We start from the raw sequence: 12,478 nt of genomic DNA, 5'->3' as shown, positions 1-12,478 counted from the left end.
ATCAAGATGCATTGATAATTATTGGGAATTCTAATGTAAAAGTTGGAAACAAAGAGGAAAGAACAGTAGTTGGATATGGTCTTGGTGACAGAAATGAAGCTGGAGATCACATGATAGAATTTTATAAAACCAATGACTTGTTCAAAGCAAATACCTTTTCAACCACACAAAAGGTGACATTGCACATAGACTTCCCCAGATAGAATACACAGAAATCAAATTGAGACTACATTTGTGGGAAGACAGGACGGAAAAGTGCAATATCAGCAGCTAAAACCAGACCAGGGGCAGACTGTGGAATAGATCATCAATTGCTCATATGTAAGTTCTGGATAAAGGTAAAGAAAATTGAAAGAAGTCCACATGAGCCAAAATGCGACGTTGAGTCTATCTCCCCGGGATTCAAAAGCATCTCAAAAACAGATTCGACACATTGGATACTAATGAGTGAAGACCTGATGAGGACATTGAGACCTTCATCCTGAAAGCAGCAAGTCATTTAAAAGACAAGAAAGAAAAAGAATAATAATTTATAAATTATCAAGGGTTCATGCGGGATGGGGGAGCAGGGAAGCAGGGGGGAAATGAGGAGCTGATACCAAGGGCTCAAGTAGAAAGCAAATGTTTTGAGAATGATGAGGGAAACAAATGTACAAAAGTGCTTGACACAATGGATGGCTGGATGGATTGTGATAAGAGTTGTACAAGCCCCCAATAAAATTATTTTTTAAATAAATAAATTAAGAAGGGGAAAAAAGGCAAGAAAGAAAGGATCAAAATGGATGTCAGAAGAGACTCTGAAACTTGCTCTTAATAATAGCATAGCTAAAGTAAATGGAATAAAGGAGAGAGTCAAAGAGCTGAATAGAAATGTTCTAATGGTAGCCTACGAAGACAAAACCAAATATGCAATGTGTAAAGACCGAAAATTAGAAAATGAAAAGGGAAGGACGACCTCAGCATATCTTAGACTGAAAACACAAGGAAAAATTCAAGCCTCAAATTGCAATCTTGAAAGAGTCTATGGGCAAAAAATTGAAAGATGTGGGAAGCATCAAAAGAAGATGGAAAGAACACACAGAGTCACTGTACCTAAAAAAATGAATCGCTAGCCCTATCATTTCAGGAGGTAGCATATGAGCAAGGATTAATGGTGCTGAAAGAAGAAGTTCAACCTGCAATGAAGCATTAGCCAAAAACAAGGCTCCAGGAATTGATGCAATACCGATGGAAACATTTCAACAAGCTGATGAAGCACTGGGAGTATTCACTTGTCTATGCCAAGAAATTTGGAAGACTGCTGTTGGCTAGCTGACTGAAGGAAACCATATTTGGACCCACTCCAAAGAAAGTTGATCCAATAGAATGCTCAAACTCTAGAACAGTATCAGTGATATTGCATGCAAGTAAAATTCTGAAGATCATCCAACAGAGATTGTAGTAGTACGTTGACAAGGAACTGCCAGAAGTTCATGTCAGATTCAGAAGAGGACTGGAACAGGAGCTATCATTGCTGATGACAGGCAGAGAATGCCAGAAAGATATTTACTTATGTTTTAGTGACTACGCAAAGGCATCTGACTGTGTGGACGATAATAAACTATGGATAACCTTGAGAAGAATGGAAATTACAGAACACTTCATTGTGCTCATGAGGAACTTGTACATGGACCAAGAGGCAATTGTGCAAACAGAACAAGACTTAAACTCAGGAAAGGTATGTGTCAGGGTTGTATCCTCTCACCATACTTGTTCAATCTATAGACTAAACAAATAATCAGAGATCACTTATAGTAAAAATGTGGCATCAAGATTGGAGAAAGGCTTTATTAACAACCTGAGATATGAAGATGACACAACCTTGCTTGCTACAAGTGGACTTGAAGCACTTACTGATGAAGATTAAGGATTGCAACCTTCATTATGGATTATGACTCAATTTAAAAAAAGACCCAAATCCTTACAACTTGACCAATAATAATATCATAATAAATAAAGAAAAGGTTGAAGTTGTCAAGGATTTCATCTTGCTTGGATCCACAATCAATGCTCATGGAAGCAGCAGTCAAGAGACCAAACAACACATTTCATTGGGTAAATCTGTGCACATGACCTCTTTAAAGTATTGAAGATCAAGAGAGTTACTTTGAGGACTAAGGTGCACATTACTGAAGCCATGGTATTCTCCATTGCCTCAGATGCATTTGAAAGTTGGACACTGAATAAGAAGGACTGAAGAACAGGTGCATTGTGGTGCTGGAGATGAATACTGAATACCATGGACTTCTAAAAAGACAAACTAATCTGTATTGGAAGAAGCATGACCTGAGTGCTCCTTAGAGGCAAGGATTCATCTGCTGTACTTTTGACATGTCAGGAGAGACCAGTCCCTGGGGAAGGACAACATGTTTGGTAAATGGCAGGGAAGTGAAAAAGAGGAAGGCCCTCCACAAGATGGTTTGACATAGTGGAGGCATCAATGGGCTCAGGCACAGGAACAATTGTGAGGATGGTGCAGGACCAGGCAGTGTTTTATTCTGTTGTGCAGAGGGTCCCTGCAGGTCGTAGCTGACTCATTGGTACCCAACAACAGCAATATCTCTATTTCTGGTAGTCTCTGGTTTCTAATGTCCATTGTGAAGGCTACACAGAACTCACAAACACGATTCAGGATTTAAAGGGTTTACTAAGGATGCTAACAAGTTGTAATGTCAGGGAGAAATGCCCAGGGTAGTAATTTACCTGGACGTGTCACCAAATTCCAGGAAGGCTCAATAAATGCAACCCCACTCTGCTGTAAAGCATTAACCCGAAAACATTCAGCTCAAGATACCAGAGTCAGCAAACCCAGCTCCCTAAATTAAGTGCTCAGAGGTATCTGCCTCTAGTAAGCCTTAGCTCAAAGGCACTCAATTCTACCCCACGGGTCAGCAAGTCCAACTTGCCCAATTAAGGCACAGAGGCCCCCATTCTGCAAGCCAGCCTCCTGCACAAAAGTGTTTAACTTGTTCTTGAGGTTGGGAAATTCACATTGTTCCATGTGTTGGCTCCTGGGTCTACTGCTGCTCTTCTGATAATATAGCTGTCATCTGGACCCAGGAGGTCTCCACTGTACATGGATCTCAGGTCCAGAGGATAAGCTCCGTTCCTGGCTCTGGCTGATAATGAAATCACTTCCCTTGCTTCTCAGAGCAGGATATAACACAGCATTTTATACACATCAGGATAGAACTCGGTGAATCTTATTTGCAATTATTCACAGGTGAATCCTATCAGTATCTTTCTCCGCCTTCTTACCAGACCTATGAAGGGAAAAGTCATTTGGAGGTTGAGACAGTTAAGGTTTATTGTGCCAACCTGGCTGATAAACACATATGGGGTCAATTGAAGGGTGAGCCTCACCTTTCTAGTTCTCGGGTCTCTTGCTTTGTGATGGTCGGATCAGGGTGCAGCTGCCTTAGCCAGTTCCCTGCTTCAGCTGGCCAGGCTTACTTCCTGCAAGACGTCCCTGAGGAGAAGCCACATGGACCTACCCTAATGCAGCCCTGGGTGCTGGAGCAGCCACGAGGAGACCCCTGCCAGCACTGAGATGCTAACACATTCACTGACTCGGCTTTACTCCTGCAGCCGGCATCATAGAGTGTGTTTTGTGAGACTGAGGAGGACCTTGTAGATTGGTGTCAGACATATGGGCTAATGTTGGAATTATGGGCTTGCAGAGCACTGGTTTGGATGCTTTCTTAATGTACACTTACACTTTATATAAAACTGTCTTATATACATATGAGTTTCTGTGGATTTGTTTCTCTAGTCTACCCAGACTAACCAGAGGGAGTTAGAGACTTTGTCTGAAAGAGTAACATTAAATAATTCATGGTCCCTGCAAACTTCATCTTTCGCTGGAGGAGTAGCTGGTGGGTCCAAACTACTGACCATGCAGTTAGCAGTCCAACGTCTGACCCACTATGCCGCCAGGACTCCTTTGCAACAGAAGATGAGGGTCTTCAGACAGAACATGGGTTCTGAAGTCAGAGAGATGAAGTTCACAATTTGCTCCATCTCCAACTCTCTAAGCCTCAGAATCTTCTTTCTGAGGAAAGAAAACTGCCTAGTGCCATCTTCTCAATCTCATTGCCATCAAGTTAATGCCAACTCATAGTGACCATTTAATGAGGTAGAACTCCCCTTGTGAGTTTCAGAGACTGTAGCTGTTCCTGAGAATAGCCCTGTATTTCTCCTGCAGAACGGTTGCTGGTTTCAAACTTCTGACTTTTAGGGTTGCAGCCCAATGCATAACCACTATGCCACTAGGGCTCTCTGGTAGCACATTAGTAAGGTGTTTTAAGAACAGGGTTCACTTGATGATAGAATAAGAAAAAAGAAATGAATGATTTCATGACCTGTAACTTTTCGATCTCCTGCCTCTTTAAGCTCTTTTCTACTCACTGGCTACATTCACTCTTAGGTAAATGCATGAGGAATAAGCCCCTGAACAATATGGTTTGAATAAATTCTCTTCTTAATCATTTTATGAAGGTTTGGGTGAGGAGAGTTTTAAAATATTCAAAAAAGTTTCAGAATCATTTACCTGTTTTCCTTTTCCCACTAGTGTAGTAAAAGTAAGGCTTCCTACTCATTGCCAGCGAGTGATTCTGACTCACAGTGTCCCTATAGGACAAAGCAGAACTGCCCCTTTGGGTTTCTGAATTTTTATAGCTATCGAGAAATTTTAATTTTCTGAGTATTTTTATTGCATTCGCTCATAAAATGAACCTTTGTTATGACCTTCACAGTATTATAGTCCATTGTGAATGCTCTTGCATTTTTCTTACAACCCTGGGAAATAATTTGGTATCACTTCCTCATTATTAGATGTAGAAACTACATAAACTCAGGGAATGAACATGACTAGCCCCCTCGTAGAAAACAAATGTCAGAAGCATGACCCAAACCACAGGTCCAGTGTTTGCAGCATATTGCATAAACCACTGATCACAGCAGTTTTCCACCTGGAGTAAGGGAAGTGGAATGTCAGCTGAAGTTGCAGACCATCCTGAGATGCTCCCAAAGGAGCACTTCTCATGTAGATTTGCCACGTCATTCCATGTTCCTCAGGCCTTTCTATGCTCTCAGACTAAAGGACCAGAGTTGGCACATTATGGAAAGGCAAAGAAGAAGGGAGGGGCTGTTCCTCGAGTTTTTTAATGGGTATCCTTTAGTTCCTAATCTTAATCACAGCAAGGAGCCCTGCTGGTGCTGTGGGAGATGCACCGGGCTGCTAATTGCAGGATCGTTGGTTCATGCCCACCAGTTAGTTGATGGGAGAAAGATGAGGCTGTCTGCCCCCATGGAGATCTACAGCAGTGGTTCTCAACCTGTGGGTCGTGACCCCTTTGGGAGTTTGAATGACCCTTTCACAGGGTTGCCTGATTCATAACAAAATTACAGTTATGAAGTAGCAACGAAAATAATTTTATGGATGGGGCATCACCACATGAGGAACTACATTAAAGGGTTTTGGCATTAGGAAGGTTGAGAACCACTGATCTACAGTCTTGGAAACCTGATATAGGGCCACTGTGAATGTCAGTGAACTAGGTAGCAGTGGGTTTGGGATAGCCACAGCAAAAATAGCTATAGACCATTTATTGATGCAAGGTTTGTTTTGCTTTGTTTTTTGGTGAAATATATAATCCAATTAATAGAGAAAGAGGGAACATAACTTCCTAGTCTCCTAGGGTAGCGTTAGATTTTCAAAAGAAGGGCACATAAAATTAGAGACAGAGATGGGAAGTATAAAATGTAATACTTCATATGTCTTTCATAAGCTTTAATATTTCATAATTTCACCCCTAACGACTTCCTGTTTATTTTTGCAACTCCACTTACAGCAGGTAGGCCTGGTATTATGAACTCCATCTTCAGACCTACGTGACTGGCTCAGCTTAGAGAGGAGTACTGGCTCAGCTTAGAGAGGAGTACTGGCTCAGCTTAGGGGAGTGAAATGATTTGCCCAAGGTGACACAAATGACAGACCTGGAACCAAAACCCAGGTGACTCTCCCATCATTGAAAATGTCAGACTGTTACACAATAAAAGTTAATTACCACAATCATCAATACTGACCGCAGAGGAATACAATAATTAAATCCACTCTCCCAAATTTTCTACTTCACATTTCTTAGGCTGTTTTGTTTAAGTCAACATAAAATACTACTGAGCATCTAATTAGAATCTGTTCAACACGCTTACACTTCTGGTTTTGTTTTGAAATGACATTTGGTTTTTGTATTCAAAAATGGATCATTAACCAGGATCATTAACAAGATCTAGTAAATGTGCTTGTGCTCTTATAAAATCAATCCATGATATAGATTTGGCTCAGGCCAAACGATTCATCAGAGAAACTAGATTAAATGAGGAAGAGTATGGCATCAGGATTGGAGGAAGTCTTATGAACAATCTGCAGTTGTTGATGACAACAACTGATGACATAACCTTGCTTGCTGAAAGTGAAGAGGAGTTGAAACATTTACTAATGAAGATGAAGGATTGTAGCCTTCAGTGTGGTTTACAACTCAATGTAAGGAAGACTCAAATCCTCAGAACTGGATGTTATCAAGGATTTAATCTTGCTTGGATCCACAATCAATGCTCATGGAAGCAACAGTCAAGAGATCAAAAGATGTACTGCATTGGATAAATCTGCTGCACAAGCCTTCTTTAGAGTATTGGAGGACCAAAGTGCATCTGACCCAAGCCATGGTATTCTCCATTGCATCATATGTATGTGAAAGTTGGATGTTGGATAAGAAAGACTAAAGAATAGATGCATTTGAATTGTGGTTCTGGCAATTACGTACATGGTCTGTCAACTTGCAAAGGGGTGGAGTCTAGCCTGTCAATCAGGTCACAGCTTGGTGACCTCATTTGGAAGCCCGAAGGATATAAATAGCTCACTGGAGGCTAGATACACACACACACTCACTGCTTCATATTCCTGATGACAATTCACATGGAGCTACGCTAAAGCCCTGGAGCTGGAGGAGCCATGTGGACCCACGCCAGTGCTGAATGCCTACATCACAACTGGAGCCACAAGACTTTCCACCCACTGGCCTCTGATTTTCCTACATTCAGCCTTATTGCATGGCTGTGTGAGTCTAAAGAAGAATCTATGGACTAGTATGACATATGGGCTAATATCGGACTTAAGGACTTGATCTGGCCTGGGCTGGGTTGTTTTCTTAAAATAGAATTGTTCTTTGAGATAATGTCCTGTTTTACACACGTGTGAGTGTCTATGAATTTGTTTCTCTAGTCAACCCAGACTAACACAGTGGTGCTGAAGAAGAATACTGAAAATACCATGGACTGCTAAAAGGACAGACCAATCTGCATTGAAAGAAGTAAAGCCAGAGTGATCCTTAGAGGCAAGGATAGCAGGACTTCATCTTACATGCTTTGGACATATTGTCAGGAGAGACCAGTCCTTGGAGAAGGACATCATGTTTGGAAAGTAGAGGTACAATGAAAAACAGGAAACCCCCCAGTGAGATGGAATGACACAGTGGATGGGCTCAGGCATAGGAACCATTTTGAGGATGGCTCAGGACCAGGCGATGTTTTGTTCTGTTGTGCATAGGGTTGCTATGGGTTAGAGCCAGCTCAATGGTGCACAACAACAACAACAACAACAAACTATTCACAAAATAAAACAAAACCTGTTGCCACCAAGTCAATTTCCACTCATGACAACACTGTATTACAGAGTAGACAATTCCAAAAATTTGAGGACTATAATCTTTTTTTAAAATCATTTTATTGGGGGCTCGGACAATTCTCATCACAATCCATACATACATCCACTGTGTCAAGCACATTTGTACATTTGTTGCCATCATCATTCTCAAAACATTTGTTTTCCACTTGAGCCCTTAATGTCAACTTCTCATTCCCCCCTCCCTCCCCACTCTCCCCTTCCTCATGAACCCTTCATAATTCATAAATTATTATTATTTTTCATATCTTACACTGTCCAACATCTCCCTTCACCCACTTTTTCTGTTGTCCATCCCCCAGGGAGGAGGTTATATATACATCCTTGTAATTGGTTCCCCCTTTCTACCCCACCTTCCCTCCACCCTCCAGGTATCGCCACTCTCACCACTGGTCCTGAGGGATCATCCACCCTGGATTCCCTGTGTTTCCAGTTCCTCTCTGTACCAGTGTACATCCTCTGGTCTAGCCAGATTTGTAAGGTAGAATTGGGATCATGATAGTGGGGGAGGAAGCATTTAAGAACTAGAGGAAAGTTGTATGTTTCATTAATGCTACCCTGCACCTTGACTGACTCCTCTCCTCCCCAGGCTGTAATCTTTACATAATCATGATCACGAGACCTTTCTTCTGCTATGCCAAAAGGTGGGCTTCACTTATCAGCAAAGATCACCAAAATGAAACAAATGAAAACTTTTTCATTTAGTGACCACTAATATTTCAGTTTGAAAATAACATAACTATTGTTCTAATATGATTTTAACATTTTTATCACATTAACTGTTCTGGGAGGCCTTGATAAGGCTGAGATTTTTATAGCCTCTTACTTATTCAGCATATACTCAAACATAAATAATTAATGTTGTTAGGGAGCTGTGCTGACTAAATTAAAACCTATAGAGGAAGTTGCATTTCCAAGATTACCATCTCACTATGGTAAAAAGCAAAAAACAAAAGTAGTATCTACAGAATTAAATCAGTCATGTTATGAGCTTCATTCAGTAAAATTCAGATCATTATCTTTTCTCATCAGTATCACATTACAAAATACCTATTATATAGTTATAGTGAAGTTCATCCCGTAGTTGAAATATGCTTACCTTTAATAGCAAGTTACTATTTTTCTTAGCTTTAAATTATTTAGCATTTAAACCATAAAGGGCATTAAAATTTCCATTTAATATACTTTATAGTGTTATTTAAAAAAATATAACTTAAAAATAGCTTTAAAAAACTTTTAGGTGTATATTTCCTTCTTTTTCAATGAAGGGAGCTTTATGGTTTCCTAAGGCAATTATTATTTGCCTTCAAAGGATCCATTTTTAATAGCGGCATTTGGGGGGGGAATTCTGGTTAAATACATGCTGTCTAGTAAGCTGTCTCCTGGTCATTTCCCACTTCTTTTTCTTGTTTGTTTGAATGTGTTTGTGTTCAATGTTTGGTGCTTACTGTTCCTTCAGGAGATTCCAATTTACCTTCTTCCCCAGTCCTCACTGCCTGTTCTTTCTGTTAGATGACATCAAGACGCTTTTAAGTGCATTCATAATATATCACCAACCCCAAATCCTGTGTCATACAGATGCGACTATCCAGTGTTTCCCTCTCTCAACCCCCAGCCCCAGAATAAGGAGCAATTTTGAGTACATAATATTAGTTAGGCAACACTTCCAACAATAAAATGTCTTTTAAAAATTTTTTGTGTGTGCAGAGGAAATTGTTATATTTTTTAAAAAGCTCCCAAAGCAACTCAAGCAATTCTTGATGCATTCCTGGTCAACTCCTGTGCCTTTACTGTTCTCCTTAAGGACTCTGCGCTGGCTCCCTCCTCCCTAGAGAAAATAGGAATTAGCAAGTTTTAACAAACTCACTTTCTCTCCTTTCTAAGAAATGCTTAGAAGTCACAAATATATTCCCAGGCTGCTTCTTTTCTTTCTGATATCAGAATCCTTGATCCTTTTTGAGGCTAAACACTCAATTTGTCAGTGCTCTCTAGTCTCTTCCGTTTGTAGACACACGGTCCGGATACCTCCTCTCCACTGACTCCCCCCGCCCCTTACCTACAAAATGCTCCAGTCTCAAGCAGGCTGCTGCACAGGCCCACCTCTTGTGACCCACAGCAACGGTGACTGACTGACTTCTGAAAGAATGTCCTATTTGCCACCTCTGGTGGTTTACTTCCTCTTTGACCCTTTTGCAGCAGTTGACCTCGTTTAATAAATACCCTTCTTCCTTGAAATTCTCTCCTTCATTAGGTTTTAGAACACAGCTCTAATGGTTTTCCTCCTGTCTTCCCAGCAGTAAATTCAATCACTAAACACCTGCCATACTAACAGCCACTGTTTCAGTATTGGTAGTACAAATACAAACATTCAGATTTCTTGTCTGATACCTTTCTGTTGTTTCATTTTCTGCTCTAGTTCTATAATCTGGTAATAGCATCATTGTCCATAGCTTTGCTGCCCTCTCTTGTGTAGTCCTCTTTTTGAAGGACTCCTGCCCCTTTTTTTGGTCCCAGAAAAAGTCAATTTAACCTTTAGAACTTAAGCTGAGTATCACCTCTTCTGTGAGGTTTCTGTGATTTCACCAGGCCAGATCACTGCCCTTGCCCAAACCTCCTCTCATATCCCTCCCTTGCATCCCAAGATGGCCTTCTAGCCTGTCTGTCTGCATCAACTCTTCCCTGCCTCAGTGCCAGAAGGTCAGCGTGATCCTGTCAAACCACACATCACTCCTCTGCTCAGGACCCTTGAGCGGCGTCCTATCTCCCCAGTCTGCTCAGTGGGAGTGGTCTTGCTCACTAGGACGTGTTTTGGAAATCTGTGGGAGCATATTTTACTTCCCTACAATGGTACGGAGTGGGTGGGGGCCTGGGGTGCTACACCATCCTATAGATTCCCTCACTATAATGCATTATGAAGAATTACTTCTCATCCTGCTTGACTTTTTCTTTTCTTAATTTTTTCTTTGTTTTGACTTTTCTTTTTAAATCAGGTTTGAGGAGGTATAATTTTTGCCCCCAGTCTCCAAAGACTCTCTTTTATTGGTCAGTGGGCTTTGGAAGTAGACAGGACATCAATCCTACTGCTCCCGACCCCAGAAGAAGAGCTGTACCCAGGACAGGCACAGTGCCAACGGGCCCACGGGGACGGGACTGCTTTGTCCGCCTCTTACTCGTAGATCCAGTCACAGCCACAAGACTTGTATTCCACCAGTTCTTCCGGCCTAAACCAGAGAGTGATTTCTTTCTGGGCGCTTTTAACTGAGTCACTGCCATGAATGATGTTCCTGCCAACTTGAACACAGAAGTCCCCTCGGAGGGTGCCCGGCTTAGAACCCGCTGGGTTGGTCTCTCCCAGCATCACCCGGCCCGTCTCAGCCCCTCCCAGACTGTGGCCACAATTGGTCCGGAGTTCATGTTCATGGTCCGGAGTTCCCGGCCTGGGAAGAAGGGGCGGTCTTTCAGGTCAATGGAGTGCTGCTTCAGGTGTCCCTCGGAGGCCTGAACCAGCTTCATGGCCACCGGACAGAACCCCTTCTGTTCAAAGCGCTTGATGAAGTCGCCCACCAGGCCGCACAGCACGCCATCCGGCTTGATGGCGATGAAAGTGCGCTCACTGTTGGCCATGGTGCGAGTCAGGTGGCGGGGGAGTGGGCGGCTGGATCCGTGGAGCTGGAGCAGAGACGGAGAAGGTGTAATTTTTTATTTAATAAAACACACCCATTTAAAATATACAATTTGATGAGTTTTGACAGGTGTGGAAGCCCAGGTAGCTCTGACAATCAAGGTAGAGCGTATTCCCATAACCACAAAAAATTCCCTCATATGCCTTCTGCATGAGTTCTAAATGTCCCTTGGGACACTTATAAAGTTGGGGTGAAAAAACTATTGATAATGATCTGAGCCTAGAACCTAATTCAATTACATGTAAATACAAATCACATTTGACATTTGAACAATCTTATTTAATTGCTGTTTTGGCATTATAGTTGAGAATAACAAACATAACAAAATATTTTGCATGGTCTTAATGTACCTTTGATTTTCCAGAAACACAGCTATCCTGTATGTTGGGGGAAGATGCTACTTTGTTCTGAATTTTACCAAAATTTGCCATTTTGGAAAATCATGTAAGAGACAGCATGAGCCTCACATTTGTGTTTCTAAGACCACATTGCCCTGTCTGTCTGCATTTCTAGCTGTCACTTTATGGTGCTGTGACATATAACTCCCTGCCATCAATTCTGACTTATAGAGACCCTATACAGCCTTACAGCGTAGAACTGCCTCAGTAGGTTTCTGAGCCTGTAAATCTGCATAGGAGTAGAAAGCCTCATCTTTCTCCTTTAGAGTGGATGGCGGTTTCCAACGGCTGAATTTCTAGTGAGCAGTTCAGTGCACAACCCACTGTGCCATCAGGGAGCCTTGCTTTGATATAAAGGTGGCACTATTATGTCTTTAAGGGTGTTTAAGTATGCTCATTTACATATTGAAATATATAGTATTTTATTATAAATTATTCCCGTTCTTTTTTACATTACAGATTTTGGACATGATATTGGTTATTTTGAAGTTAGATATGTAGATGTTATATTATCTTTGAAATTAATTTCAGGACAGTAAGGGGAGGGCATGAATACGTCACATTTGGTTATAAAAAAGGGGCATTGGACTTGTTAGATTGGGAAAACTGCTGTCCAG

At 41.5% G+C, this 12,478-nt stretch overlaps 1 pseudogene; it reads right to left on the bottom strand.

Moving 5' to 3' along the window:
• Positions 1 to 10,946: 10,946 nt before the first annotated feature.
• LOC101655857 lies at positions 10,947 to 11,404 on the bottom strand (annotated as a pseudogene).
• Between the last annotated feature and the right edge of the window lie 1,074 nt (positions 11,405 to 12,478).

The sequence above is a fragment of the Echinops telfairi genome, unplaced genomic scaffold (assembly GCF_000313985.2).
Source record: "Echinops telfairi isolate 266 unplaced genomic scaffold, ASM31398v2 ScPeMD7_23;HRSCAF=83, whole genome shotgun sequence".
In the NCBI taxonomy this organism is placed as follows: domain Eukaryota; kingdom Metazoa; phylum Chordata; class Mammalia; order Afrosoricida; family Tenrecidae; genus Echinops; species Echinops telfairi.
This window is presented reverse-complemented; position numbering and strand designations above follow the sequence as displayed.